Genomic DNA, 5,863 nt, shown 5'->3' with positions numbered 1-5,863 from the left:
AAGAAGGGTGGTTTTTCTTGAGAGTGTTTGAGAGGAATGATGAGAGAAAATGTTGGGTTTTAGAATGAAATGTGGAGGTAGAAAGGCCATATGGCCGTGAGTTTGAAGAAGGGAGAGAAAGGAAGGATTTCCTTGCCTAGATACATGAATCTACCATGTTGTATGGTGGTTATTATGCATGGATGACCACCATGCAATATTGAGGTGGCAAGGTTAGGATAATTCATCTCTTTTTTTTTTTGTAATGATCTTGGGCCGAGATTGGGCTAAGGTAAATGAGGATGAGGTGTTTTTGCCCATTGTTGGTCTTGGCCGAATTTATGAGGCCCAAAAATAAATTCTCGGCCCATTGGGCTCTTAAGGAGACTCGCGGCCCAAAATGGTAAAAGAAATGGGTTTAGGGTCCATTAGGGGTAATTAAATCCCTTTATGGCCCATCAGGGCCTAAAGTGGTCAAATTGAAGGCTTATTGGTCCATTATGCCCAATAGGAGAATTTTAGTTCATAAGGAACTTGAACCGGAATTCCTACGGTTTCCAATCCCTAGTTGAACCTATAAGAGGTATTTGAACGAGGACAGGGTATAGCATTCACTTAGACTACAAGCCTTACTATAGTTGATGGTTTCATGAGAATAGAAACTTTTAGCAAAAGTGCCAGTTGTGACATGGTGGTCCCATTGTAGGAGTAGGGAGGCCCACAACAATGGTGGTGATGGTTTTGTTGCTTTATCCTTATTTCAAATCTCTATCCCCTCCAATTGAAGATGAAGTCCAGTGGAAGATTATGATGGCAAGCGATGGTGAAATGGTTATGACGATTAAGGGCATGACCTGAAGATAATGGGGGTGTACGGTTGGCATTCTCAAAGATAGAAAAGAAGGATTGATTTTCAAGATGGTTTGATTTTGAGGAAATGAGGAATACACATGAGAGAGAGAGAGAGAGATTTCTATTTTTTAAAATATATTTAATAAAAAAAATGAAAAAAGAAAATACAAAGTGCCAAATCTTCATTTTTTAAAAAAAAAATCCAAATAAATTGGACAAAACTCCCAACAAAATCAAAGCTTTGGACCACTAATGCTAGTCCACGCATTTTTGGATGAAATTGGACAAAACTCTCTCTCTCTCTCTCTCTCACACACACACACACACTCATGCGTATTACTCATTTCCTCAAAATCAAACCCTCTTAAAAATCAATCCTTCTTTTCATTCTTTCATAACGTCGGCCGTACACCCCCACTATCTTCAGGTCATGCCCTTAATCGTATTTAACAGTGATGTGCTTAATTATAAGTTTCTTGACTCTCTTGATGAGAGTTGGGAACAACATGCCCATATTATGTAGAACATTTAGAAGATCAAGGAGATGAATCTTCTATGTTCTTTTGGAGATTTGAAAAACTATACACAAAGCAAGGTGCAAAGGAGAGAAAGTGTTAAGGAGATGAAATTCCTAGATCTTTTGAGATTCATTAATTCTTATCAACGACATGTTCAATTTAGATTATACTCTTCTATTTGTGACTATGATGTCGAGGAACTCAAACAAGATGTGAATAACAATACAAATATGTTTGGCACTCTCGATGTCAATTATCATCTCCAATTAATGTGTTGGTTAACCACACGTGCTCCATTAACAATGATAAATTTTGAGATGCCCATTATTACTCTTTATATTCATTATTAATGAGCCGATTAACTATACATGCTCCATTAATTACATATAAAGCATAACATGCAATTTTATGGATTAGCATAACTATCAAATTTTATCTTAAAATAACTAAGAATGAGATTTTTTAAAAATGATTTAGTTACTTGATATCATTATACTTATGAATGAGATTATTTCTTATCAAAATCTGTTCGGCTAACAACCCTCCACCATACAAGAGAGCGGTGGATAAGAGTGGATAACAATGATAGTCATTTTATAAACAGCTTCATTAACCTCCCCCTTATAGTATGACCTCGTGAATGAGGCATACTATTGATTTGAATGACCTTGTCTTATACATATAATATATTAAAATTTTAATTCTATATAGAATATAAGGTGTATTTTAAAACATTTAAAAACACAAGGTTTAATCCTTTAATTATCTAAATTACAACATTTAATTTAATTAAAGTTCAACTATTTATGGATTTTATAATTTTTCTACTCATTAAAGCATTTGTCATATAATTATATAATAAGATAAAAAGATTGTTCCTTTAGGAACAGTTGTCTATTCCTATTGGACCACTCCTTTTTTTCTGATCCTTAACATAGGTTCAATTAGACAAAGTGATTGCTTCCACCATTCCTCCATAACCCTCTCTTATCTCTTATCTATCTCGCCTAATCGATGGACGGTCTCCTACTCCTTTCTCAGTTCACCATCGCCTAGCTGACCTCATTTCCACCGCCTTACATACAGGTATAATCCTCAACCTCGGTGACCACCTCAAATTTGTTCCAGGATTTCCATAGGCTTTTCTGTTTTCATCCAGATAGATCTTCATCCACCGCCTCATCTCTCCACCGACCGGAAACTTCCTTTGAATATCTTTGCTACTTTGATGGTCACTACCACCACTTACTACCGCTCGCAACTATTGATTATCACCTGACGATCTCTTTCACCCCACCATATACCCTGGCTTCCTTTCGTTAAGCTTTGTTCCCCAATTGATAATCCATTTCCAATCCCGGTTTATCAAAACCAGTAGGCACGAAGAAGTTCTTTCTAGGTTTTGCCAATTTATTTAGTTTGTTATTTGAGGTTGCTATCTTACAAAAAGTTTTCGTATCCAGTTTTTTTATCTTCGATTTTCAAGAGATGGTTCTGTTGTGTCATCTCATATACTTTTTTTTATCTTCAATTCTTAACAGACGATTATGTAGTCTTGTCGGTCGGTGCTCCCTAAATGTCGTCGTCACTGGATGTTATAGCTGAATACTTTAGTAGAAGGAAAAGTTTTTTCTATCGATTTTGATCTTTTTTATGATTATTGTATTTAGTTTTTTAAGGTTCGTTATTTTGGTTCTTTGTTTTGTAGAAGTACCAAATAATTTTATGAAAAATCTTTAGATTGTTGATTGAAACGAAAAAAAATCCAATTTCTAGATATAGTTTCAAATCCTAAACTATAATTGTTTCGACATTTGTCTAATTTTACTTCAATCTGTTCATCTTTGCAGCCCTAAATGTGTTCTATGTTGCTTGATTGTGTGTTACAAGAGTAGGCAGAAAATACAGTTGATGGAGCGGGTTGGATTTTCTTTATTGCAAATTTAATTTCCCAGTAAGGATAGCTAGATATTGGGATTTTTAGTTTTGTTCATTTGCAGTTTATGGTGATGAATTCTATTATGCATTTTGTTTATAGATATGATGGTACAGAGGTGGAATGCCTCTTGTATTCAAGATTTCAAGAAGCTTCATTATATGGGTTTGTTACTTCATCGTCCACATGACCTTAGGTAAACGTCGTATGAAACGACAAATTTATTTTTGTATTTTTTTGGTTTTATCTTAATCAAGCTCAAGGTTTAAACCCAAAATCAATAGAAGGTATGAAAATGTGACCCCTCCTTTTTCTGAGAGTACGTTTGACTACAAAATATTGGAATTGTTTGGTTTAGTTTACCTAATTGTGAAATTTACTTTATGAAATCGACCAAAACACTTAATCAACACTTAATCTGTTAACTTTATGAAATTAACCAAAATACTTATCTATTTCATCTTCTCATTTTTTCTCCAAGGAAACCTGTAACTCAACCAGATTCTTAGTTCCATATGAAATCACTAAAATAGTAAAATTCTTTCTAAATTTCATAATCGGGTATAGTTGAATTAAATATTAATGTTTATTTATTATCGTTCGAAAATGTTATTCACGATGAAGGGAAGCTTATTCGGCATACATTTGAGAAGGATTGGGAAATTACTGTTATAATTCTTTTAGTAATTTAATTTAATGAATAAGGTGTAATGTTATCTAATTAATAAGTTAGTGAGGACGATTAGGGTTTTGTAGGGGAAATTGCAATGGTGGTGCCTACATAGCTCACAACTTAGGTTGTTAATGAGCTTAGAGAAGGTATCAATTTGCTTCTTGGCTGATGGAGTACACTTCGGATGGATATTTAGAATGAATAGGGAATGAGGTAGACGTGACACCCACGACACGGTACGATACCATACAAATAAATAAACTCCATTGATATGTATTGGGTTTAGCCCTAAATATTACAGTATATTTTAGTTTTATATTAAATAAATCATATTTTCCTTTAATTAATAGTACTAACTGAAACTACTTGTGGTGTTGTAGGTTTTTGGACACACATAACCTAAACTCAGAAAATGTTAGAGTGAGATTGCAAGATCATTGATGTTTTGATGTATGTAATGAACTCCTCATCAATGCATAAATAAATAAACTCTTTTCCTTTTGAACATCATGACTTACAAAGAAAAACTGTCTAACACCTGCAACGCGGGGATACATCCCTAGTTCAAATTAATAATAAGATCAATATTAATTAATCTAATAATTAATGTTTATCAAGTCTAAGGATATCTCCTAACATTGAAGTTTTCAGTTAATTATCTAATATATGCAAAAATTGGACTTTGATAGATATGGAAACAGATAATTACCAATTAACAACCACATAAATCATATTAGGAAAGTAAATCCGAAAATCAGGATCTGAGTGATGCTCACGTTGTGATAGAAGTACCTCATGTTGTGAGATCGATTTTTGGAAAAAAAAAATATTGTCCATTCAATAAATGTGTGATTAATGTAAGACAAACCAATAGCTTTAATACCACTGATGGGTTTTATAGGTTACAACAAAAATGCACAAAGCAGAAAATACTTAACTGTTAAGAATTTGGGCATATGAAACCTAAATGATCAATGTCTTTCACATAAAGGAAACATACTTTGAATAAAAAAAATTACTATAACTCTAATGAAACCGAAATTCTAAAGAGGAGGTTACATACCTTTTGATTTGTTGTAGCAAACAAATGAAATCAATTCTTCTTCAAAAACTCTTGGAAGTAAGCACCAGAAATCTCATGCCTCTAATGGTTCATAGTCAAACCCTAACAACAAGGCAAATTGAAGTGATAGGAGGGGGAGGTATAATTTTGGCTATCCTTCTAAAGGAATGAGTAGCCGGAAATATAAAGGCTATAGACCCTATGTATAGCTGATAGAAAAACCTTAAATAACCCTTACTTGATTAAAATAATAATATCTCAAATAAGGTAATTATCTAGTTTCCTAATTATCTTCAAGGTATATTAGAGATGCCTTAAAGATACCTACCAAAATTTTCCAAACCTAGAAAGGTTATAGAATGTCTTTTGTTCAACTATTGAACAATTACAGCTTAGGTACTTGCACTTTTAATTAATCCAATTAATTCTAATTAATGTAACACCTAAAATTTTCAAACAATTTTTACATTTTTAAAAACATACTTTCATTCATAAATATTATAAAAATGTCATTGTATCACATATCAACCATAGAAACACAACCCAAGATCATAATGCATAAAAACTTCTCATGCGTGTACTGATCATGTTGGCGCCTTCCCGCGATCCTCACTGGTACCTGAAACACATAACACAACAATGTAAGCATAAATGCTTAGTGAGTTCCCCAAAATACCACATATAACACATAATAGCCACTCGAGGCTATAACTCTATGGACCCTCCGGTCCTAACTCTGTGGACCCTCTGGTCCTAACTCTGTAAACTCTGAAACATACATAGCATAACCACATAGAAATCTCATCATGCAAAAACATACAGTTACTCTGTCACGTAACTCG

At 33.5% G+C, this 5,863-nt stretch overlaps 1 long non-coding RNA gene across 1 annotated transcript; it reads left to right on the top strand.

Annotated features, from left to right (window-relative positions):
* Positions 1 to 2,330: 2,330 nt before the first annotated feature.
* Positions 2,331 to 3,483, top strand: LOC145048450 (uncharacterized). The gene is made up of 3 exons (XR_013682871.1): positions 2,331 to 2,435; positions 3,200 to 3,303; positions 3,388 to 3,483. It is a non-coding gene; the product is annotated as an uncharacterized LOC145048450 (long non-coding RNA).
* The last annotated feature ends 2,380 nt before the right edge of the window (positions 3,484 to 5,863 follow it).

This window comes from Lactuca saligna, chromosome 5, assembly GCF_052625555.1.
Source record: "Lactuca saligna cultivar CGN05327 chromosome 5, ASM5262555v1, whole genome shotgun sequence".
NCBI lineage: Eukaryota > Viridiplantae > Streptophyta > Magnoliopsida > Asterales > Asteraceae > Lactuca > Lactuca saligna.
The sequence above is the reverse complement of the archived record's forward strand: the minus strand, read 5'-3'. Positions and strand labels throughout refer to the sequence as shown.